Genomic DNA, 27,210 nt, shown 5'->3' on the forward strand with positions numbered 1-27,210 from the left:
AAACCCTGATGACAAGGAGTCATTAAACATAGTAATTTGATAATAGTTTGTTTCTGCTAAAAAAATATTTTAAAAGTCATTCTCCCTCTTTATCTCTCTCTCTCTCTCCCCCCTCCTTTTTTCCCCTGAAGTTTCAGTTACATGTAGGGATTTATTGGTTCTCTTTTTACCACATGGTAATGGTCAACTGAAATTTAAACCAAGCAGGACCAAACAGGAAAAAAAGTGTGAAGAGAGAGCCAGCCTGATGACTTGACTCTACCCTGCCCATGTTACTGGAAGCCATTTACATCCTTGATTTATCAGTTGCTCACATCTTTTTGGCATAGGCTGCTTTGTAGAAGCAAGTTTGACTTAGATTCATTACTTAAATTGAAAGATCCCTGAATGCGCATGGTACAAACTTGTTTTTTATGTGCTGTATAACACAGTACTGCATACTATAGTGGTTAAAGAAAGCAATTTTGGATTTTTGGGTCTAAATATGACTTGGAACAATGAGTTAATACCTCCCAGCTCTGGGTTCCTTGTGTGGGAGACAGGGATGGTTGGCTCAGAGGGTAACTGTAAGCATGAGATGAAGGATGGTATCTAAAGAGTTTAGCACCATGACCATCTTTCTTGTCAGACTGAGGGGCCCCAGGGCAAGGCTTATGTGTCACTTAGTTTGTTTTCACAGTGACTTCCTGATCAAAACAACCAAATAAAAAAAAGTTATTGGATAAAATAAAGAATCAAAACTCTGAAATCAAGAGAGACTATGGGTTTTAGGCCACATGTACCTTCTGCTCTGAGTAGACCAGAGGTGTTTGAGACATGGGAGATTAAGCGTTGGTGTCCAGGTTATAGTGTGCTCAAAGTTGTCCTGGTGATATAGCCAAAGGACTCTGGTTAAAGGTGGAGTAATTAATGTAGACATGTTTTCTCTATTCCCCTTCAAATTTATTAACATGGCAAAAAGTGATTAAAAATGGCAGTAACTCAAAAGTAAAAAAAAAAAAAACAAAGAACAACAATAATAACAAAAAAAATTCATGGAGAATCACAATTTCCAAATTTAAGAAGTTATAAAGTAAATGAGTGGACAATATTTGGTTTGGCATTCTCACAACTTCTGGCGCTAAGATAGAAATGGAAAACCAAGGAAACTTCTGATTTACACAGTACCCTCAATCATATCCTCAGAACTCCCTGTTATGAGGTATCTTTGGAAGAAATGAAGGTGGGAAAATCTTTTTTTTTTTAGAAGAAATTATATCATCAGATCCCTTAATCTCCTCATGTAGCCAAATGTCTACCTTTATTTACATTCAGTAAAAGAATAAATTTTATTCATTAAAGAAGTAAAACAGAGTTTCTCTACCAGAAGACCATATGTTCATGTAAAAATTGTTTATTATATTTAAAACAAAGCAAGAAGGTAGAAGTTTTGACTCATGAATATTATAACCATTAGTCTTCTTCCTTCACTCAGGTCACACAATGTTGAAACCTAGGATTATATTCTTCAGGAATTTTAGAAGATTTTCTTTGAATAATCAGCTTGGATAAAATGAGCTAAAGGCATATAAATAGGTATTGAATAGAACTATGTGTAAGGTAGATATAGCAGGCACCCAGACTGTACAGATAGACTAGTATTCTCAAAGAGGGTAATTTGTCATTGTAGAGATGGAAAAGTGTGATTGTTTTCTTTCTCATCATAGAGGTCATGACCAACACTCTCACAATAAAACACAGATTAACAAAAGAAAACATTAAGAGATTTAATTAGTCAAATACAGGACCAACAGCCATTACCCAAAGAACAGGGAAAAGTTCTATTTTTATAGTTAGGTTTGAGGGAAAATGGGAAGTCAACCATATTACCAAAAGCACTATACATTTTCAATGCAATTCCAGTCAAAATCCCAATGACATTTATCATAGAAATAGAAAAAGCAGTCATGAAATTCATCTGGAAACATAAGAGACCCAGAATAGCTAAAGCAATTCTTAGCAAAAAGAGTGAAGAAGTGGCATCACTATACCAGAACTTAAATTACAGTACAAGAGGGGACCCAACATGGCGGCCGGCGAGGAAGCAGCGATTCTAACGTCTCCACTTTAACCGGATAAGAAAGACCCATCGGAACAGCGGCAGCCTACCTACGGAGGAACTTCTAGCATAATTCCCTGAAGAAGAGAGCTGCCGTGAACTGGTAGGTTTATTGGAAGTGACAGTTTGTCCCAGAGAAGTGGATTTTGGACGGCCACGCGGGCACAGAAATCTAGTCCCACAGACATCAGCTGCTCCCGCAAGCGGCTCCCCCGGGAGGTTTAGCTCTCGCTCTGGGAGGAGCCGCATCACCCACCCGGTTCCTAACCACGCGGCCACAGCTACCCGAATAGACAGGTGGCCCCACGGCGGGTGCAGAAATCATCTTCCGTAAACAGCAGCCGTTTTTTGCAAGCGGCGGACACCCGGAGCGGCTTGGCCCGCCCCGCCCGAACCGGAATTCGGCCTCCGCCATCCGGGCTCCCCCTGGGAGGCCTAGTGCTCGCTCTGGGAGCAGTCTCATCACCCACCCGGTTCCTAACCACGCGGCCACAGCTACCCGAATAGACAGGTGGCCCCACGGCGGGTGCAGAAATCATCTTCTGTAAACAGCAGCCGTTTTTGCAAGCGGCGGACACCCGGAACGGTTTGGCCCGCCCCGCCCGAACCGGAATTCGGCCTCCGCCATCCGGGCTCCCCCTGGGAGGCCTAGTGCTCGCTCTGGGAGCAGCCGCATCACCCATCCAGTCCCTAACCACGCGGTCGCAGCTTCCCAGCTCTACAGGTGGCCCCCCCGGCGGGCGCAGAGGTCCAATCCCGCAACCACCAGCAGCTTCTGAAAGCGGCGGCGGCCCGGAGCGGAGTGGCAGCCCAAACCGGCAGACGCCTCCGCCATATCGGCTCTCCTAGGAGGCCCTGCTCTCGCTCAGCGAACAGCCAAACCACCCGCTCGGATCTTAACCACGCAGACACAGCTACCCCGCTCTTCACGTGGCTCCCGGTGGCCCGACTCAGCTAGAAGGATCCCCGCATGGCCCCGTACATGGCCATGCCCTCCGGGCTCTGCTAATAGCCCCACACACCTGGCGAACAACCGGGAAACTTCAAAATCTCTCTGTGGGTGTGACCACAAGGACCAAAGGACTCTCAACACCCAACTCCCCTTACTGCCAGAGTCAGGCAGACCTGAGACCCACCAACGGAACAGGCCTAGAGGCCTGCCAGCATGGTAGATACGCCACTCCATTTGGAGTAGGGGGGCAGAGCAGAGCAGCCGCCCGCATCCGGATCAGGCCCAACGAAGTGAGGGGGTGATAGTCATATCGCCACAATTGGAGGGGGGACAGAGCAGTGCCGCCACCCGCTCCCGCAGGGTGGGCAGACCTGCGAACAACCGGCACAGCAGGCCTAGCAGCCTGCCAGCGCGGTATTGAGATCACCCCAACTAGAGAAGGAGCACAGCTACTACCCGCCCTGCAAGGGAGATTTTTCAACTATACAAGAGCAATATAAATAATTAGGGGGAAAAACTCATAATCACAACAGTTTCACCAAGCAGAAAGAAACATGAGCAGCATGAAAAGACAAGGAAAGAAAGGACCACAAGCAATGCAGGTCAACTCAACTTTCGAAGAGGTAATAGCTGCAACAGATGGAATGTCTGATAAAGAGTTCAGGATATATATGCTTCAGATGATCTGGAGTCTCAAGGAAGACATGAGACAGCAAAATCAGACAATGAAAGATCACATTGACAAACAAATCCAGGAAGTAAAAGATCAATTTCACAGGGAGATAGAGGTAATAAAAAACAAACAAATTGAAATCCTAGAAATGCAGGAATCATTAAACCAACTTAAAAACTCAATTGAGAATACTACCAGCAGATTAGATCACTTAGAAGAGAGAACATCAGACAATGAAGACATAGTATTTCAACTGGAAAAGATCATAGCCTGCTCAGCAAGTCTGCTAAGAAACCATGAGCAGAACATCCAAGAATTATGGGACAATATCAAAAGACCAAATTTAAGAGTCATTGGGATACAGGAAGGCACAGAGCTCCAAACTAAAGGAATAAACAGACTATTCAGTGAGATTATACAAGAAAACTTCCCAGACTTGAAGAATGAGACAGAATCACAAATCCTAGAAGCCTACAGGATGCCGAATGTGCAAAATCATAAGAGATCCACACCTAGACACATTATAATGAAGATGTCCAACATACAGAATAAGGAGAGAATTTTAAAAGCTGCAAGAGAAAGAAAGCAGATTACATTTAGGGGCAAACCAATCAGGATAACAGCTGATCTCCCAACACAGACCCTGAAAGCTAGAAGATCCTGGAATAACATATTTCAAACACTGAAAGAAAATGGGTTCCAACCAAGAATCGTGTATCCGGCGAAATTAAGCTTCAGGATAGAAGATGAAATTAAAACCTTCCATGATAAACAAAAGTTAAAAGAATTCGCAGCTAGAAAACCATCTCTTCAAAAAATCCTTGGCAAAACATTACAGGAAGAGGAAATGGAAAATAACATTGAAAACCAACAATGGGAGATAGGACAGTAAAGGGGGGAAAATAGTCAAAGAGGATAACAAATCAGGTTTAGAAACATCAATAAACAAATATGGCTAGAAGAACAAATCATATCTCAATAATAACCCTAAATGTTAATGGCTTAAATTCACCAATTAAGAGACACAGGCTAGTAGAATGGATCACAAAAGAAGACCCAACAATATGCTGCCTACAGGAGACGCATCTGATAGAAAAAGATATTCATAGACTGAAGGTGAAAGGTTGGGAAAAATACCACTCATATGGAATGCGGAAACAAGCAGGAGTGTCCATACTCATATCTAATAAAATAGATTTCAAGCCAAAGTTAATCAAAAGGGATAAAGAAGGACACTTCATACTGCTCAAGGGAACCATACACCAACAAGACATAACAATCATAAATATATATGCCCCAAATAATGGTGCAGCTGTGTTCATCAAGCAAACTCTCCTCAAGTTCAAGAGTCTAATAGACCACCATACAATAATCATGGGAGACTTCAACACACCTCTCTCACCACTAGACAGATCTTACAAACAAAAGTTAAATAAAGAAACTATAGAACTCAATAACACAATTAACAACCTAGACTTAATTGACATATATAGACTATACCACCCAAAATCAAGTAGTTACACTTTTTTCTCAGCAGCACATGGAACCTTCTCAAAAATAGACCATATATTATGTCACAGGGCAACTCTTAGACAATATAAAGGGGTAGAGATAATACCATGCATCTTATCTGATCATAATGGAATAAAACTGAAAATCAATGATAAAAGAAGGAAGGAAAAATCAAGCATCACTTGGAGAATGAACAATAGGTTGCTGAATGATCAATGGGTTTTAGAAGACATCAAGGAGGAAATTAAAAAATTCCTAGAGTTAAATGAAAACACAGACACAACATATCGGAATCTATGGGACACATTGAAAGCAGTTCTAAGAGGAAAATTCATTGCTTGGAGTTCATTCCTCAAAAAAAGAAAAAGCCAACAAATAAATGATCTCATACTTCATCTCAAAATCCTAGAAAAAGAAGAGCAAAACAACAGCAAAAGAAGTAGAAGGCAAGAAATAATTAAAATCAGAGCTGAAATAAATGAAATTGAAACAAAAGAAACAATTGAAAAAATTGACAAGACTAAAAGTTGGTTCTTTGAAAAAATAAATAAAATTGACAGACCCTTAGCCATGCTAACGAAGAGAAGAAGAGAGAGAACTCAAATTACTAACATACGGGATGAAAAAGGTAATATCACAACAGACACTTCAGAAATACAGAAGATAATCAGAAATTATTTTGAATCCTTATACTCCAATAAAATAGAAGATAGTGAAGGCATAGATAAATTCCTTAAGTCTTATGACCTGCCCAGATTGAGTCAGGAGGATATAGACAACCTAAACAGACCAATAACAATAGAGAAAATAGAAGAAACCATCAAAAGATTACCAACTAAGAAAAGCCCAGGACCGGATGGGTATACAGCAGAGTTTTACAAAACCTTTAAAGAGGAACTAACACCAATACTTTTCAAGCTATTTCAGGAAATAGAAAAAGAGGGAGAATTTCCAAATTCATTCTACGAGGCCAACATCACCCTGATTCCGAAACCAGACAAAGACACTTCAAAGAAAGAAAACTACAGACCAATATCTCTAATGAACCTTGACGCAAAAATCCTCAATAAAATTCTGGCGAATCGGATTCAAATACATATCAAAAAAATTATACATCATGATCAAGTAGGATTCATCCCTGGGATGCAAGGCTGGTTCAATATACGGAAATCAATAAATGTTATTCACCACATCAATAGACTTAAAAATAAGAACCATATGATCATCTCGATAGATGCAGAAAAAGCATTCGACAAAGTACAGCATCCCTTTATGTTCAAAACTCTAGAAAAATTAGGGATAACTGGAACATACCTCAACATTGTAAAAGAAATCTACGATAAGCCACAGGCCAGCATCATTCTGAATGGAGAAAAATTGAAGGCATTCCCTCTAAGATCTGGTACAAGACAGGGATGCCCTCTCTCACCACTTCTGTTCAACATAGTCCTCGAAACACTGGCCAGAGCAATTAGACAGACGAAACAAATTAAAGGCATAAAAATAGGAAAAGAAGAACTTAAATTATCACTATTTGCAGATGATATGATACTATACCTAGCAGACCCAAAAGGGTCTACAAAGAAGCTATTAGAGCTAATAAATGAATTCAGCAAAGTGGCAGGATATAAGATCAACACGCATAAATCAAAGGCATTCCTGTATATCAGTGACAAATCCTCTGAAACGGAAATGAGGACAACTACTCCATTCACAATATCCCCCCAAAAAATAAAATACTTGGGAATCAACCTAACAAAAGAGGTGAAAGATTTATATAATGAAAATTATAGAACCCTAAAGAAAGATATAGAAGAAGACCTTAGAAGATGGAAAAATATACCCTGCTCATGGATAGGTAGAACTAACATCATCAAAATGGCGATATTACCAAAAGTTCTCTATAAGTTCAATGCAATGCCAATCAAAATCCCAATGGAATTTCTTGTAGAAATAGATAAAAGAATCATGAAATTCATATGGAATAATAAAAGACCCAGAATAGCAAAAACAATGCTAAGCAGGAAGTGTGAATCAGGCGGTATAGCGATACCAGACTTCAAACTATACTACAGAGCAATAGTAACAAAAACAGCATGGTACTGGTACCAAAACAGGCGGGTGGACCAATGGTACAGAATAGAGGACACAGAAACCAATCCACAAAACTACAACTATCTTATATTTGATAAAGGGGCTAAAAGCATGCAATGGAGGAAGGATAGCATCTTCAACAAATGGTGCTGGGAAAACTGGAAATCCATTTGCATCAAAATGAATCTGAACCCCTATCTCTCGCCATGCACAAAAGTTAACTCAAAATGGATTAAGGAGCTTGATATTAAATCAGAGACACGGCATCTGATAGAAGAAAAAGTTGGTTATGATCTACATACTGTGGGATCGGGCCCCAAATTCCTCAATAGGACACCCATAGCACAAGAGTTAACAACTAGAATCAACAAATGGGACTTACTCAAACTAAAAAGTTTTTTCTCAGCAAAAGAAACAATAAGAGAGATAAACAGGGAGCCTACATCCTGGGAACAAATCTTTAATCCACACACTTCAGATAGAGCCCTAATAACCAGAATATACAAAGAACTCAAAAAATTAGACAATAAGATAACAAATAACCCAATCAATAAATGGGCCAAGGACCTGAACAGACAGTTCTCAGAGGAGGACATACAATCAATCAATAAGTACATGAAAAAATGCTCACCATCGCTAGCAGTTAGAGAAATGCAAATCAAAACTACCCTAAGATACCACCTCACTCCAGTAAGATTGGCAGCCATTAGGAAGTCAAACAACAATAAGTGCTGGAGAGGATGCGGGGAAAAGGGCACTCTTGTTCATTGCTGGTGGGACTGCAAATTGGTGCAGCCAATTTGGAAAGCAGTATGGAGATTTCTTGGAAAGCTGGGAATGGAACCACCATTTGACCCAGCTATTCCCCTTCTCGGTCTATTCCCTAAAGACCTAATAAGATCCCTGGGATGCAAGGCTGGTTCAATATACGGAAATCAATACATGCTATTCACCACATCAATAGGCTTAAAGACAAGAACCATATGATCATCTCGATAGATGCAGAAAAAGCATTTGACAAAATACAACATCCCTTTATGTTCAAAACATTAGAAAAACTAGGGATATCAGGAACTTACCTCAACATTGTAAAAGCTATATATGCTAAACCTCAGGCTAGCATCATCCTAAACGGAGAAAAACTGAAGGCATTCCCTCTAAAATCTGGAACAAGACAGGGATGTCCTCTATCACCACTTCTATTCAATTTAGTTCTCGAAGTACTAGCCAGAGCAATTAGACAGACAAAAGAAATTAAAGGCATAAAAATAGGAAAAGAAGAAATTAAATTATCGCTATTTGCAGATGACATGATAATTTACTTAACAGACCCAAAAGGATCTACAAAGAAGCTGCTAGAGTTAATAAATGAATTCAGCAAAGTGGCAGGATATAAAATCAACACGCACAAATCAAAGGCATTCCTGTATATCAGCAACAAAACCTCTGAAATGGAAATAAGGAAAACCACTCCATTCACAATATCCTCAAAAAAAATAAGATACTTGGGAATCAACCTAACAAAAGAGGTGAAAGATTTATACAATGAAAACTACAGAACCTTAAAGAGAGAGATAGAAGAAGATCTCAGAAGATGGAAAAATGTACCCTGTTCATGGATAGGCAGAACTAACATCATCAAAATGGCGATATTACCCAAAGTTCTCTACAGGTTTAATGCGATGCCAATCAGAATCCCAAAGACATTTCTTGTAGAAATAGATAAAGCAATCATGAAATTCATATGGAAAAACAAAAGACCCAGAATAGCAAAAGCAATTCTAAGCAGGAAGTGTGAATCTGGAGGTATAGCGATACCAGAGCTCAAACTGTACTACAAAGCAATAGTAACAAAAACAGCATGGTACTGGTACCAAAACAGGCAGGTGGACCAATGGTACAGAATAGAGGACACAGAGACTAATCCACAAAGTTACAACTATCTTATATTTGATAAAGGGGCTAAAAACATGCAATGGAGGAAGGATAGCATCTTCAACAAATGGTGCTGGGAAAATTGGAAATCCATATGCAACAAAATGAAATTGAATCCCTTTCTCTCGCCAGCCACAAAAGTTAACTCAAAATGGATCAAGGAGCTAGATATAAAAACAGAGACACTGCGTCTGATAGAAGGAAAAGTTGGCTACGATCTACATATTGTGGGGTCGGGCTCCAAATTCCTTAATAGAACGCCCGTAGCCCAAGAGTTAATGACAAGAATAAACAAATGGGACCTACTTAAACTAAAAAGTTTTTTCTCAGCAAGAGAAACAGTAAAAGAGGTAAATAGAGAGCCTACATCCTGGGAACAAATTTTTACCCCTCACACCTCAGACAGAGCCCTAATATCCAGAATGTACAAAGAACTCAAAAAATTAAACAATAAGATAACAAATAATCCAATCAACAAATGGGCCAAGGACCTGAACAGACACTTCTCAGAGGAGGACATACAATCAATCCACAAGCACATGAGAAAATGCTCAACATCTCTAGCAGTCAGAGAAATGCAAATCAAAACCACCCTAAGATACCATTTCACTCCTGTAAGATTGGCAGCCATTATGAAGTCAAACAACAATAAGTGTTGGCGAGGATGTGGGGAAAAGGGCACACTTGTTCACTGCTGGTGGGACTGCAAAATGGTGAGGCCAATTTGGAAAGCAGTATGGAGATTCCTGGGAAAGCTGGGAATGGATCCACCATTTGACCCAGCTATTGCCCTTCTTGGACTATTCCCTGAGGACCTTAAAAGAGCACACTATACGGATACGGCCACATCAATGATTATAGCAGCACAATTCACAATAGCTAGACTGTGGAACCAACCTAGATGCCCTTCAATAGATGAGTGGATAAAAAAATTGTGGCAGCTATACACAATGGAGTATTATGCAGCACTAAGAAACGACAAAATCATAGAATTTGCAGGGAAATGGATGCCATTAGAGCAGATTATGCTAAGTGAAGCTAGCCAAGCCCTAAAAAACAAATGTCAAATGTCTTCTTTGATATAAAGAGAGCCACTAAGAATAGAACAGGAAGGAAGAGCATGAGGAAAAGACTAACAGTAAACTAAGACGAATGGGGGGAGAGAAAGGAAGAGAGAAGGGAAAACATATGGAAATGGTAGGAGACCTTCAGTGATACACAAAATAATAAGAGGTTATGAGGGGCAAGGGGGTGGGGGGAAAAAAAGGGGAGAGAATTGAACAACAGCAGAGGAGGTAGAGAGGGATGTTGGGAGGGGAGGGGAGGGGAGGGGGGATAGTAGGGGATAGGAAAGGTAGCAGAATACAACAGTCACTAATATGCCATTATGTAAAAATGTGAGTATGTAACAGAAGTGAGTCTGTATTATGTATTTGGGGAGTTCAAAACCCAATTGAGTCGAATGTATGAAAGATGATATGTCTTGAGCTCTGTGATGTTTTGAACAACCAATAAAAAAAAAAGGAAAGGGGAGGAAAATATTAAGGCTTATAACTAAATTTCTCCTCTTGAACATCTTCATTAGAAAATAGTAATAGTACAGTAGGTCTGAAAATTTACTTTATAATGATGTTTAGTACAGTTTTTATGTTCCATAAAGATAGATACAAAGGAACAACTGAAGAAAGCAAAATGTACATTGACACAGACAAAGCAAAATCCACAAATGAACTTAACATGGGCCAAAAGTATTTAGCCACTATATTCTCCAGGTCATTAGAGAGGTTTACCTTCTCTGGTCTTCCCCACCCTGTGGTCCTGTGCTATGTATGCACTTATTACTCAAGAACCTTTAAAACTAAGCAGAGTTTTAAAATGCAGGAGATTAGATCCAATTCCTGTTTTGCTTGAAATTATCTGCAGATAAGAGTAAACCATTATTTAAAAAGATAGTAGAATCCAAGTGAGATAGTATACCTCTATAATCCCAGCTACTCAGGAGGCTGAGGCAGGAGGATCTCAAGTTTGAGGCCCACCTTAGTGACAGCCTATCTCAAAATAAAAAATAAAATGTACCAGGCATGGTGGCACATGTCTGTATTCTCAGAAGCTTGGGAGGCTGAGAAAGGAGGACTGTAAATTCAAAGCCAGCCTCAGCAACAGTGAAGTGCTAAGCAATTCAATGAGACCCTGTCTCTAAATAAAATACAAAAGAGAGCTGGGGATGTGGCTGGGGATGTTGAGTGCCCCTGGGTTCAATCTCCGGCACCAAAAGAAATAAAAAAATATAATGGCTGGGATATAGATCAGTGGTAGAGCGCTCTTATGTTCAATTCCAAAAAAAGAAAAAAGAAAGATAATAGACTTGGGGGAAATTTTTTTCATTATTAAAAAAAAGCATAAAAGCATAATAACAACAATTTTTTTTAGTTTGGATAGTTTAAACAGTGTATCAGACATCACTGAACACACATAGCTGGAGACTGATCAGAAAATATAGATAAACCAGAAAGTCATGGAAACAAGGGAGACAGTAAATATGAGAGAAAGAGATTAAAAGATAGGGAAAATAGAATGAGAATTAAATCAGTGTTCCAAAAGGAAATCGAGAGGGACTCTTATGGAAAAGGCAATATCTATGGAGATAATAGCTGAGAATTTTCAAAATTGATAAAAGAACTAAGGCTAGTAAAGTAACAACCCCATGATCATCCTTCTATGTAGCCACACTACTGTATAGTCCCCTCCCGCATCAATTATGGACTTGGCGACACAACTAAACAGTTCTTTAACACAATATAAATACCTTCTTGTTGTTTTCTGAAGTAGGGCTGAGAATGGTCAGTTCGGGTCTACTTGGTTTAGGTTTTGGAGATTCACAAGAATTAATGAAATTCAAGATAAAAGGTTCCAAATGCTGACCTTTCTGTGGTGACAGATCATTGTCAGAAAATTGAAAAGATTATGACTTTTAGTATCAAATAAACCATTAAAATTCAAAAAAAAAAGACCTAATAAGAGCATGTTACAGAGACACTGCTACAACGATGTTCATAGCAGCACAATTCACTATAGCAAGATTATGGAATCAGCCTAGATGCCCTTCAATAGATGAATGGATAAAAAAAATGTGGCATTTATACACAATGGAGTATTACTCTGCATTAAGGAACGACAAAATCATAGAATTTGGAGGGAAATGGATGGCATTAGAGCAGATTATGCTAAGTGAAGCTAGTCAATCGTTAAAAAACAAATACCAAATGACCCCTTTGATATAAGGGGAGTAAACAAGGACAGGGTAAGGACGAAGAGCTTGAGAAGAAGATTTACATTAAACAGGGATGAGAAAAGGGGAGGGGATGGGAGGGGAGGGGGGATAGTAGAGAATAGGACAGACAGCAGAATACATCAGACACTAGAAAGGCAATATGTCAATCAATGGAAGGGTAACTGATGTGATACAGCAATTTGTATACGGGGTAAAGTTGGGAGTTCATAACCCACTTGAATCAAACTGTGAAAGATGATGTATTAAGAACTGTGTAATGTTTTGAACGACCAACAATAAAAAAAAATTACAGTACAAATCTATAGAAACAAAAATGGCATAGTATAGACTTGTAAACCAAAGGTCCAAATAGAGGTCACATAGACAAACCCAAATAAATACAGTTATCTCATATTAGACAAAGGTGCCAAAAACATATATTGCAGAAATGCAAGCCTTTTCAACAAATGGTGCTGGGGAAACTGGAAATCCACATACAACAAAATGAAATTAAGCCCCTATCTCTCATTATGCACAAAACTCAATTCAAAGTGGATCAAGGACCTAGGAATTAAACCATACACCCTGCACTGAAGAGAAGAAAAAGTATGCCCAAATCTCCATCATGTCAAATTAGGTCCTGAGTTCCTTAATAAGACTCCTATAGCACAAGAATTAAAATCAAGAATCAATAAATGGGATGGATTCAAACTAAAGTTTCTTCTCAGCAAAAGAAACAATCTGTGAGGTAAATAGAGAGTGTACAGAAGTGGTAGCAAATTTTTACCCCTCACACATCAGATAGAACACTAATCTCTAGAGTATATAAAGAACTCAAAAACTCAACACCCCCCAAAAAAAACCCAATTGATAAATGGGCCAAGGACCTTAACAGACACTTCTCAGAAGATGATATATAATTAATCAACACATATATGAAAAAATGTTCAAGATCTCTAGAAATTAGAGAAATGCAAATCAAAACTACTCTAAAATTTCATCTCACTTCAGTCAAAATATCAGCTATCAAGAATACAAAGAACAATAAGTGTTGGAGAGGATATGGAGGAAAAGGCACACTCTGACATTGCTGCTGGGATTGCAAATTGGTGCAACCACTCTGGAAAGCACTACAGAGATTCCATAGAAACTTTTGAATGGAGCCACCATTTGACCCAGCTATCCCACTCCTTGCTTTATATGCAAAGGATTTAAAAACAGCATCCTACAGGAACACAACCACATCAATATTTATAGCAGCACAATATGCAATAGCTAAATTGTAGAACCAACCTAGATGCCCTTCAGTAGATGAATGGATAAAGAAACTGTAGTATATATACATAATGGAATATTACTCAGCATTAAAAGAGAATAAAATCATGGGATTTGCTGGTAAATGGATGGAGTTGGAGTATATAATGCTAAGTGAATAAGCCAATCCCCAAAAACCAAAGACTGAATGTTCTCTCTGATATGTGGATGCTGATTCATAATGGCAATGTCAGAGGACCATGTTAAGAATAGACAAACTTTAGATAGGGGAAAGGGGAAGAAGAAGAATGGAGCGGGTGTAAGGGTAGGAAAGATGGTGGAATGAGATGGAAATCATTGCCTTATGAATACACAAATGGTGTAACTCTACTTTGTAAACAACCAGAGACATGAAAAATTGTGCTCTAAATGTGTACAATGAATTGAAATGCATTCTGCTGTCATGTATAACAAATTAGAATAAATAATTTTTTTAAAAATGGGCAATCATATAAAATTAATGAGATTGGACAAAAATAGACCATCTAATATACTGGGTTGAAAAAGGAAACTCACAAATCTTGTCTGTGCTGTTTCTTCTTTGCTTCACTCTGTGGCATTCCTTCCTCTTGGCTATGAGAGAGATAATGTCTTTTAGAATGAGAGTCTTATGATCTACTATCTGAACAGAAAGGTCAGGGGATTTCTTTGTGTCCACTTCTTATACAGAAGGATGAGAAAAGGTTTGAATACGTTTCTAAGTCTCATGATTGGCCTTGGGAAAGAGGGGCTCTAGTTTCTATGGCATGCATTTAAGAAGAGGAATTCTTAGTTTCTGTGGTCTGCTTTGGGGAATCAAGGAGAACAGAAGGAAAAAATATGGGAGACAGTCAGGAAGAGACTTCTTTCTGAGCCCTTCCAATGTCCTTCAGTTCAAATACCCAGTATGCCAAAGTGCTATATATTGGAAATCATTCTCTGAGTTCCAAAATTATCAAGGGGACATTTTGTAATATCTGGGGAAATTTTTGATGATCACAACTAGTTATTTTCTTTAAAAGATGTGGGAGTTGGGACAGGATAGTACTATCATCTAATGGGCAATAGCCAGGAATTATGTGCATTCTACTGCCAGATGCCAATGTCTCGGCTTGGCACAGAATCATGAGCCACCACACAGCTTTGTAGGTTCAAACAGCAATTCTTTATTCCCCATCTCACACCACCTCCACGCAGGTACAGGGGCAATCCCAATCTCCCGCACAATTCAAGTCCTAAATACTTTCTCTCCAAGAGAACTCAGCGGGAACTCAGGCAGCAGGCACGCCCTACTCCCAGCAGGAATAATCTTCAACCTCCAACTTCCCTAAAACTCCTATTGTCACGCCCTAAACCCAAGGACGGGGATACTTCCTGCAAGATACACCCTAATTCTGGATCCACCCTGGTGATTGAGCAGGGTCACCTTTCTCAAACACACAAGCAAGGTCGCAGCAAATTTCCAAGGCAAGTCCATTTAACATGGGGTACGCTGGCAAGGATTACGATGCGTCATTCCCACATGGGAATGGCTCTCAGCATTCTGCACTATACAAAATTAGCCCCACAACAAAACCCACCTAATCAGTCAACAGTGTCAGGGTTGAGAAACCCTAATTTATAATGAATATTTATGTAGAACAAGGGAAGGGATTAAAGGTAATATCATCTATCAGTCATTTTTTACATGTAGACATGGATCTGATATGATTATCTAACTTAATTCCCACAACTCAATTAGGTAGGTCATTTGTGAGCCTCATTTTGTAAATATGCACATGTATATGTAGAAACAAATATAAACAAGGAACAGTGAAGTTTTATCACTTGTCAAAAGTTTTAGAGTCATTGAGTTGAAAAGTCTATTTAAACTCATGCAGACTTGAAAGCCTACTTTTATTCTTTCAGATGCTGCAACATCTCTTAAGATGAACTGCCCAAGCATGTTGAGTGTTAAAGTTATGACCCAATGATTATTAACACAATCCTAGAGGCTTGTAGGAAAGGAATAGGAATAGCAAGTCCTATGCCTTGGGCCTTCTTCTTGAAGAGCTGAGCAAGGCATGACAAGGAGGAGGCCTCTGGGAGTCACCCAATACTTTGCCCTAGATATCAGGAATTACTGGTAGGAAGTTATAAGTTGAATAGAACTTTGATTCTCAAAAGATCCAATGTTCTGTTATTCAGGGTGGAAATAGAGACTCAGTAATTTCTTCTCTCAAGTGGCTCATCCAACTGAGGAAATCACAAAGGGCAACATAATTCTCTGTGCTACTAATAAAGTTTTCCAGAACCAAGGGGCAGGAAATAGATTCTCATTTAGATGAAGTGATATTTTGGAGGATATCTAGCTTCATTATCTTAATCTCATATGCTTTGATTCTTTATAACATCATTCATGTCCTCAGCTAAGGGTTTCTTCAAGGCCATGAGCATTTGTGGTTCTCACATAGTAACTGCTGGCTTCATCTATGAATCTGCACTGCTCATATATGTCAAACCATCATCTCCTGGATCTGTGGGCCAGGGGAAATATTTCTCAGTATTTTATACTTTGGGGGTTCCCTTGTTGAATCCCCTCATCTATAGCCTCAGAACAAGGAAGACAAATTTGCTCTGAAGAGAATCACAAACAGAGAAGAACCACTGGGGATGCCTTAGTTTCTGACATAGGCTATCAGACTGGATTTTTTTAAAAAGACCAACAATATGCTGCCTCCAGGAGACTCATCTAATAGAAAAAGACATACACAGACTGAAGGTGAAAGGTTAGGAAAAATCATACCACTCACATGGACTGCGGAAGCAAGCAGGGGTTTCCATCCTCCTATCAAATAAAGTAGACTTCAAGCCAAAGTTAATCAAAAGGGATAAAGATGAACATTACATACTGCCCAAGGGAACCATACACCAACAAGACATAACAATCATAAATATATGTGCCTCAAACAATGGTGCAGCTATGTTCATCAAACAAATTCTTCTCAAGTTCAAGAGTTAAATTGACCACAACACAATAATCTTGGGTGAAGTTAACACCCCTCTCTCACCACTGGATAGATCCTCCAAACTTAAGTTGAATAAAGAAACTATAGTGTTCAATAATACAATCAAAAACTTAGACTTAACTGATATATAGAATATTTCAACCTGCATCAGGCAGATACACTTTCTTCTCAGCAGCACAGAGATCCTTCTCTTTAATAGACCATATACTATGCAACAAAAAAACTATTAGCAAATACAAAAAAGTAGAGATACTACCATGCATTTTATCAGATCATAATGGAATGAAATTGGAAATCAACAACAACAAAAAATAAAAATTTTCCAACACTTGGAGACTAAACTATATGCTACTGAATGAACAATAATGGGTTGCAGAAGACATCAGAAGGAGATTTAAAAATTCTTAGAGTTAAATGAGAACACAGACAGAACACAGACAGAAATCTCTGAGACACTATGAAATCAGTACTAAGAGTAAAGTTCATTGCATGAAGTTCATTCCTTAAAAGAAAAAAAATCCAAGAAATAAATAACCTCACATTACATCTCAAAGCCCTAGAAAAAGAAGAACAAATCAGCAGCAAAAGCAGTAAAAGGCAAGAAATAATTAAAATTAGAGCTGAAATCAATGAAATCAAAACAAAAGAAACAATGGAAAAAATTGATAAAACAGAAAGTTGGTTCTTTAAAAAAATAAATATAATTGACCTTTAGCTATGCTGATGAAGAGAAGGAGAGAGAAAATTCAAATTACCAGCATACATGATGAAAAAAGTAATATCACAAAAGACACTATAGAAATACAAAGGATAACGAGAAATTATTTTGAAAACTTATACTCCAATAAAATAGAAGACATTAAAAGCATTGACAAATTTCTTAAGTCATACAATTAACCCAGATTAAATCAGAATGATATACACAATTTAAACAGACCAATTTCAAGTGATAAAATAGAAGACGCTATCAGAAGCTTACCAACCAAGAAAAGCCCAGGACCGGATGGATACACAACAGAGTTCTACAAGACCTTTAAAGAAGAAATAATACTAATACTCTTCAATTTATTTCAGGAAGTAGAAAAATAGACAGCACTTCCAAACTCATTCTATGAGGCCAATGATCAGCACTTCCAAACTCATTCTATGAGGCCACCCTGATCCCAAAACCAGGCACATCAATAGATTAAAAGATAAAAATCACATGATCATCTCAATAGATGCAGAAAAAGCATTTGACAAAATACAGCACCCCTTTATGTTCAAAACACTAGAAAAACTAGAGATAACAGGAATATATCTCAACATTGTAAAGGCTGTCTACGCTAAGCCCCAGGCCAACATCATTCTAAATGGAGAAAATTAAAGGTATTCCCTCTAAAAACTGAAACAAAACAGGGATGCCCTCTTTTACCACTTCTATTCAACATAGTTCTTGAAACACTGGCCAAAGCAATTAGACAGACAGAAGAAATCAAAGGGCTATGCATAGGAAAAGGTGAACTTAAATTAGAACGATTTTCTGACAATATGATTCTATACCTAGAAGATTCAAAAAGCTCCATCAGAAAACTTCTAGAATTAGTAAATAAATTTAGCAAAGTAACAGGTTATAAAATCAACACCCATAAATCAAAAGCATTTATGTATATCAGTGACAAATCCTCTGGGAAGGATATGAGAAAAACCACTCCATTTACAATAGCCTCAAAAAATAAATAAAATAAAATACTTGGGAATCAACTTAATGAAAGACATGAAAGATGTATACAACAAAAACTACAGAACCCTAAAGAAAGAAATCAGAGAAGGCCTTAGAAGATGCAAAAATCTACCTTGCTTTTGGATAGACATAATTAATATTATCAAAATGATCATACTACCAAAAGCACTATACAGATTTAATGCAATTCCGATCAAAATCCCAATGACATTCCTAATAGAAATAGAAAAAGAATCATGAAATACATCTGGAAAAATAAGAGACCCGAATAGCTAAAGCAATCCTTAGCAGGAAGAGTGAAGCAGGTGGCATCACTATACCAGATCTTAAACTATAGTACAGAGCAATAGTAACAAAAACAGCATGGTATTGGCACCAAAACTGATTGGTAGACCAATGGTAAAGAATAGAGGACACAGAGACTAACCCCAAAAATTACAATTATCTTACATTAGACAAAGGTGCCAAAACATGCATTGGAGAAAAGATAGCCTCTTCAACAAATGGTGCTGGGGAAACTGGAAATTCATATGCAACAAAATGAAATAAATCACTCATAAATTTCTGGTGAGACTGCAAATTGGTGCAACCAATATGGAAAGCAGTGTGGAGATTCCTTGGAAATCTGGAAATGGAGCCACCATTTGATCCAGCTATCCCTCTCCTTGGTCTATACCTAAAGGTCTTAAAATCACCATAATACAGGGACACAAGCACATCAATGATTATAGCAGCACAATTCACAATAGCTAAACTGTGGAACCAACCTAGATGCCCTTTAGTAGATGAATGGATAAAAAAATGTGGCATATATACACAATGGAATTTTATTCAGCAATAAAATAGAATAAAATCATGGGCATTTGTAGGTAAATGGATGGAGTTAGAGAAGATAATGCTAAGTGAAATTAGCCAACCCCCCAAAAAAACAAATGTCAAATGTTTTCTCTGATATAAAGAGGCTGATTCATAGTGGGGTAGGGAGGGAAAGCATGGGAGGAACAGATGAACTCTAGATAGGGCAGAGGGGTGGAAGGGAAAGGGAGGGGGCAGAAGGTTAGCAAGGGTCGTGGAATGTGGTGGATATCATTATGCAAAGTACATGTGTGAAGACATGAATTGGTGTCAGCATACTTTGTATACAACCAGAGATATGAAAAATGGTGCTGTATATGTGTAATAAGAAGTGTAATGCATTCCTCTGTCATTTATTTTTTTTAAAAAAAATCAATTTAAAAAAGAAAGAAAAAATTCCCTTCATCCACAGACCTAGGAGATGATGGTTTAATATGAGTGAACAGCCCAAATCCATAGAACAGGCCAACAGTTACTATGTGAGAACCACAGGTGCTCATGGCCTTGGATGAACCCTAAGCTGAGGACATATGAATGATATTATAGAGAATCAAAGCATAAGAAATTAAGATAATGGGGCTAGATACAATGACACTGACCCCTCAAAACCAGAACTCACAAGCTCATTGATGTGGGTGCGGTGCGGCTGCAGGACAGTTGAAGGAGAGGGAAGCTCTCACAAAGGTAGTGGTTAATAAGGTTAAAATTACAAACCCTGAGTCTGACTATACATCCTTTGTGGACCATGGCACCTGCAAACCCCATTAAGTAAAAACCCAAAATCTTCAGAGAACAGACCTTAGGTGACATGATGTCTCTGTATAGCAAAGGCTGACAGATGGCCACATAGCAATCATATCCACAGCTGTTAGCAAATAACACTCTGAGTTGATCAAAAAGCGGAAGAAAAATATGTGAATCATGCATTCTGTAAAGGAGATGATGTTCTTCTCGGGGGCGGGGGGGGGGAACAACATCAATATTTTGGGAGTAAAGACAGATGCAAAACATAAATCAGTGAAGGATAGATTGGAGAGGAAAAAGTACAGGGATATGTGAAGGTATGAATTCAGGCAAATTAGGTTAATTAAACTTAAATTACCCACTACAGTGACTGCATAGTTCACCAAGAACAAGAAAAACAGGGGCAGCTGCAGTCAGGTTGGTCTGTGGAGCCATAAAAATAAACTCTGTCACAGAGGAGTCATTCTCTAAAGCCACTGACTTCAGAGGTGGGATCTATAGAAGCAGGAATAGAAGATGACATTAAGAATGAACCCCAAGTCTTTGACCCCAGGAGCTGCTGGTTTCCAAGCTCAAGATTGTCCAAAGACACACAAAGAGGCCTCCAAAGAGCAAGACTTCCTATGATGATCCTCGAGGAGTAGCCATTTCCTTCCTGCTTCTCCCACAAGCGTGTCCCTTTTTAAGGAGAATAGTTGACCTCCCAGTGTCTTGAACATTATTTCCTCCCTTCTCTTTAGTCTTCACTAAAGATTAGGATGGAAATGAATAACAAATAAGTGGTGTTCTCCACACCCATAGTTTATATAACTTTGGGCTTGAAAAGAAATTATCAAGACAAAAATGATTCAATGCTCACCCAGTTCCCCTGGAGGTCTCACTCCTGCGGGACATCAAGGACCTTCACCCCAGTGTTCTATGAGACAAAGTTTCTCATGATGAGGGAGGTAATAGCAATCAAGTCAGATCTGTCTCTCACGTGCTAGAAGAGAAACTCTCAAGAATGTGTCTGGATTTCTATTTGAAAATATCTCCTGAAAGTTCTTTTCGTTTGGATGAAGGAAAACAATAACTTTATGTGAGCCTCCAAAATGTAAATAAGAATATTTCATGCCCCATAGATCTGAAAATTATGTTCTCCTTTTTAATTTGCTCTCAATTTGGGTGAGCCCCTTGAGAGTTGAAATTATTGAGTCCATGTTTACATCTTGTGTAACAGAACTAACATTGGACCTTTGGGGATTTAATCTTCTACTCAGTGTATAATTTCCCACCAGAAATTCCTGATCACCAGAGTGAATTACAAAGGAATTACAAAGCCCCTACTGTTGATCTTCTCCTAATGCCCTGAGAGGGAAGTCCAGGGCAGAATCACTTTCCTTTCCTGGCATGTTCCTAACAACCCTCTGGATTTCATTAAGAAACATTAAATTGTATGTTTAACTTGATCAAACAAAATTACAGCAAAGATATTGCAAGAATTGGAGTAAAGACTCAAGACAGTATAAGTTTAAATCCAGCTTGTTCATGTTCCTGTTAGATTGTAGGCATGTATCATCACTTCAGTAAACATTGTTTGTTTACATATTTGTATTTCAATTACTGGAGATTGAACACAGAGGCATTGTACCACTGAGCTAAACCCACCAGCCCTGTTTAATTTTTATCTTGAGACAAGTATCTGGTTAAGTTGCTGAGGATCTCACTAAATTGCTGAAGCTGGCCTTGAACTTGTGAATCTCCTGCCTCAGCCTCTCAAATCATTGCTATTACAAGCATGAGTAACTGTGCCAGGCACCCCCCACCCCTTTTTCATTTTTATTTATTTACTTGTTTGTTTGTTCTAATTAGGTATATATTACAGCAGAATGCAATTTGATTCATTGTACACAATTGTAGCACAACTTTTCATTTCTCTGGTTGTACACAATGTAAAGTCGCACAGTATGTGCAGCTATATATGTACCTAGGGTAATAATGTCTATCTCATTCCACCATCTTTCCTTCCCCCACTCCCCTATCCCCTCTACTTCTCCTTTGCCTAATGAATGTTCTTCCATTTTTCCCATGCCCCCCATTATGGATCAGCATCCACTTATCAGAAAGAACATTTGGCCTTTGGGGATTGACTTACTTTGCTTAGCATGATATTCTCCATCTATTTACCTGCAAAAGCCATAATTTTATTCTCTTTAAATGCTGAGCATATTCCATTATGTATATATACCACAGTCTTTTTTTATCCATTCATCTATTGAAGGACATCTGGATTGCTTCCACAGTCTAGCTATTGTGAACTGAGCTGTTATAAACATTGATGTGGCTGTGTTACTATAGCATGTTGATTTTAAGTCCTTTAAGTATAGACCAAGGAGTGGGATAGCTGGGTCAAATGGTGGTTTCATTCCAAGTTTTTAAAGAAATCTCCATATTATTTTCCAGCTTGGTTGCACCAATTTGCAGTCCCACCAGCAATGTATGCATGTGCCTTTTCCCCCTACAAATCCTTGCCAACACTTATTGTTGTTTACATTCTTGATAACTGCCATTCTGACTGGTGTGAGATGAAATCTTAGAATAGTTTTGATTTTCATTTCTCTAATTACTAGAGATATTGGACATTTTTCATATATTTGTTGATTGAATGTGTATCTTCTTCTGAGAAGTGTCTGTTCAGCTCCTTAGCCCATTTATTGATTGCATTATTTGTTTGGGGGGTGTTAAGTTTTAAGTTCTTTATATATCCTAGAGATTACTGCTCTATCTAATGTGTGTGTGGCAAAAATTTGCTCCTTTCATTGGCCTTTCCTTTAGTGTAGTTCATCCCTTTGCTGATTTTCATTGATGTTTTTTCATTTCCTCCTCATGCAACATTTTGCTGAGAATGCTCTGTAATGCAGGCTTTCTCACTGTAAATTCTTAACTTTTTTATTATGAAAAGTTTTTATTTCATCATCAAATCTGAAGCTTAATTTTGCTGGCTATAAGATTCTTGGTTGGCATTCATTTTCTTTCAGAGCTTGGTATATGTTGTTCCAGCGTCTCCTGGCTTTGAGGGTCTGGATTGAAAAATCTGCTGAGATCCAAATTGGTCTCCCCCTTTATGTGATCTGATTCCTATCTCTTATGGCCTTTAAGATTCTGTCCTTATTCTGTATGCTAGGCATTTTCATTATAAAGTGCCTTGGTGTAGATCTGTTGTAGTTTTGTACATTTGGTGTCCTGTAAGCCTCTTGTATTTGATCCTCCAATTCATTCCTTATGTTTGGGAAGTTTTCTGATATTATTTCATTGAAGAGATTGTTCCTTTGGTTTGAATCCCTGTGCCCTCCTCTATCCCAATAAATCTTAGATTTGGTCTTTTGATGCTATCCCATAATTGCTGAATGTTCTATTTATAGTTTCTTACCATCACTATTTGGTCAACTTTATTTTCAAGATTGTATATTTTGTCTTCCTTACCTGATATTCTGTCTTCTAAGTGATCTATGCTGTTGGTAATGCTTTCTATTGAGTTTTTTATTTGGTTTATCGTTTCCTTCATTTCAAGGATTCCCTTCATTTCAAGGATTTTTTTTCCAGAATCTTTATCTCTTTCTTGAAGTGATCTTTTGCTACCTGTACTTGTTCCCTTATCTCTTTGTTGGTTTGATCAATTTTTGCCTGTATTTGCTCATTTAGGTCATTCTTTAGTTCACAGATCATTCTAACTATGTATATTCTGAACTCCTTCTCTGACATTTCATCAACTGTGCTGTGCATGAATTCTGGCATTGTAGCATCTTGGTTTGTTTGGGGCACTTTCTTCCCTTGTTTATTCATGTTGTCTATGTGTCTTCCTTTCTTGCAGTTCATATCTTAAGGTATTATAGTTTCTACCCTATAATCTTGTAATGCCCCCTGAAGATTACCTGTACCTCACCTTGGTGTTGGGCTTCCAGTCCCCACTGGTGTCTCACTTTGGATGCTACTGCAACTAAAGGTGGTGGCAGCAATAGCAGCAGTAACTCAAAATAGCAGTGAAGGTGTCCCAAGATGAATGCAACCACTTTCAGAGATAGGGCTGAAAGGGCAGGACTTAAAATGGGTTTGGGTTGCCTGTTCATAGAAACAGCTGCCTCCAGGCTCTGTCTGTTGTTGCAAGGTGGAGGCTACTGCTTGGACAGAGCTAAGATGATGGCTTCAGTGTCAAGATGGAGGTAAGGTAGGCCTGGGCTCCCAGGTGAGTCAGTGGAGTGGTTCTTGTCCTGACCTGGGCCTGGGCCCCCTGCACTGTTCAGCAGGGGCAATCCTGGGCTCCTGGGTAGGTCTGCTGGTCATCAGGGCTGTCTGGGCCTAACCTGGGCCTAGACTCCCGTGTGGGTCCTCATTTTGGTGCTGAGACAGGATTTCACTAAGTTTCCCTTGTGTCCCTCTGCCTCAGACTTTTGAAGAACTGTAATTATAGGCATGTTCTGCAGCACCAAGGTTTTACATTTATACGTGTTTGTGTGTGTGTGTGTGTGTGTGTACCTCTATGAAAGGAATGTCATCAAAATAGGTGTATGTCTCTTGCATAGTTTTTGCCTAAGATACAGAAGGACCTCAACTTGAGCCACATAACAAAATATAATAATAATTATTATAAAATTGGAATCACATTAAAAATGCAATTCCATCATGTTGTGGGAATTAAGTAAGATGATTCACATAAAATATTAAAACTGTTCCTGCCAGGTAAAAACAGCCTGATAGAAATTAGTACCCCTTCCCTTCTTCAATTTGCTTCTTCATATGAATCATGGATTCTCCACTTTGGTACCATTAAAATTTGGGTGAGTTGAGTCTTGTTGTAGGGCTATCCTGGGTAATATGCAATGCATGGCATCCCTAGTCCCTGCCCTTTAAATGCTTGTACTGTCCTCCCTACCCAAACCTACTCACCACTTGTGACCAACAGTAATTTCTCCAGTGATAGATTCCTTGGGATGCACTGCTGCTTAGAAAAAGATGTGCCAATGTATGGCACATTGGCATGCTGAGTACTTTAACTGAAGGACATTGGAAGGACTCAGAACATGAGTCTTTTTCTGAACTTGTGATGTGCTTCTCCCTCCTATTCTCCTCCCTCAGTGCAGGCCATAAAAAAAACAAGAATTTCCCTTCCTCAAGGTGGGTTATAGAAAAATGGAACCCTTTTTCCTCAAAGTCAGTCCTAAGTCATAGAAATATTACCCTCAACTTCCCCTTTACTTTCAGAGTAATAGCTAGTCATAAAGAAATTCTCAGATGTTTCTTGTATGAGACATGATCATAAGAGCCTCATCCTAGAAGGGGTTCTGATTATCCCAGGAAGAAGGAATACCACATAGAGACTTTAGGAAGAATCAGAAGACAGTACTTGCTGGGTTTCCCCTTTCAGATATTACATTAGCTCCTGCACTTTTGTCCAATCACATTTCTGTATAATTTTCCTTTCTTCACCAAACCCAGCCAATAGAATAGAGAGGTTTCCCTGGTTTATGGTCCTCATTTCTGAAGTTTCCCTTGTCAAATAAAATTTTGATTAAGCAAATATGTTATTTCTTTTCCTCATTAACCTGTCTTTCATTATAAGAGTATTGGCCATGACCCTTATGAAGAGGGTGGGGAAAAGGGATCACAACTTCCCATCTCTACAGGACCATAATTGTCCATGTTTGAGAACCACTGGTCTTTCTGTACAGCCTGGCCTCCAGCTATGTCTACCCCACAGGGAGTTCTATGTAATATCTCTTTATGTGTGTCAAGGTCAATGTGCCCCAAACTGAATTCACATTTTCTTATGATTCTCAGGGATGCTCTTCCTCAGCTCATTTTTTAAGTTCAACCCCTTCTCTGTCTTTATCCTGTCTTCAAAGAGGTAAAGGATCCATGTCCTTTAAAGGTCTGGACTATCACAGACTAGATCTTATAGTCTCTTTACCTTACATTTAGTTTACTCTAAAAGTTTTATAGCCTGCACACCTATTGCAGATTCTCATTTGACATTTGTAACTATTCACCACCACCACTGCATATACACACCCTTGTTCTTCCTGTTCCCAATTTAATAACTAACAAAATGATTATCATTATAAATTGAGTTATGTCAATATTTCTGTTATTATGAAGACTATTTAAGAAGATTTCCACAACTAATTATATTCTTTCATTTTTTCATTTCCATAACCCCCTTTCTTGTTGGTTTTCATACTGTTCCCTGTATTGTATTGATGTATTTCCAACTTCCCAATTTTTTGTAAATCTTTCCTTAGTACATTCAGTCATGGTTATTCAATTTTATCTTCTTAAATAAAATTTTCAGGAGCTTCTGACTCCCTCCTCTACTGAAAGATTATCTTCTAACCATGATACAAAACCTGAGATTATCATACAAAATCTTGAGATCATCCATCATCATCATGTTCATGTTCTATTTCAAGGACATAATTGATTTGTTGAAGACAGGAAGGTCTTTCTCCCCACTATTTATTCTGCTTGGTTCTGCTTGGTTTTAATATCAGATGATATCTCTCAGGTAGTAAAGAGAGGAATAACAGAATCCCTAGGTGGCTGTAAAGAATACAAAAAAATGACTATTTCTTTTTCTTTTTTCATTTTTTTAGTTAAGATGGACACAATACTTTATTGTATCAATTTATTTTTATGTGGTGCTGAGGATTGGATCTAGTGACTCACAATGATTAGGCAAGTGCTCTTCCACTGAACTACAACCCCAAGCCCCAAATGACTATTTTTAACAAATCCTTGTCATGGATTTGGCCTGTGTCAATCAGACTTGATTATATCATGTCTCATGAGAACATTGTTTATCAAAATTGAATAAAGTGTGTTCCCTGTATCAGAAATAACTCAATCAAATAATAAAATGATAATAAATAGAATGTTATGCAATTTCAACAGAGGATATTAAAACAGAGTATTAGTTGTACCAATATTACAAGAGACAAAGAGCAAAATGTTAACAATGTAAAAATATAAAGATTTATAGATTAGAGGAAAAACACTACCATTCCCAGGTCTAGTGAGAA

At 38.4% G+C, this 27,210-nt stretch overlaps 2 pseudogenes; one reads left to right on the forward strand and one right to left on the reverse strand.

Annotated features, from left to right (window-relative positions):
- The window catches only part of LOC101977973 (olfactory receptor 8B8-like), a 28,683-nt pseudogene extending 12,235 nt beyond the window's left edge, over nucleotides 1–16,448 (forward strand).
- Nucleotides 16,449–19,791: 3,343 nt separating this feature from the next.
- Nucleotides 19,792–24,264, reverse strand: LOC101978256 (olfactory receptor 8C8-like; annotated as a pseudogene).
- Nucleotides 24,265–27,210: the final 2,946 nt, after the last annotated feature.

Source organism: Ictidomys tridecemlineatus, chromosome 4 (genome assembly GCF_052094955.1).
Source record: "Ictidomys tridecemlineatus isolate mIctTri1 chromosome 4, mIctTri1.hap1, whole genome shotgun sequence".
NCBI lineage: Eukaryota > Metazoa > Chordata > Mammalia > Rodentia > Sciuridae > Ictidomys > Ictidomys tridecemlineatus.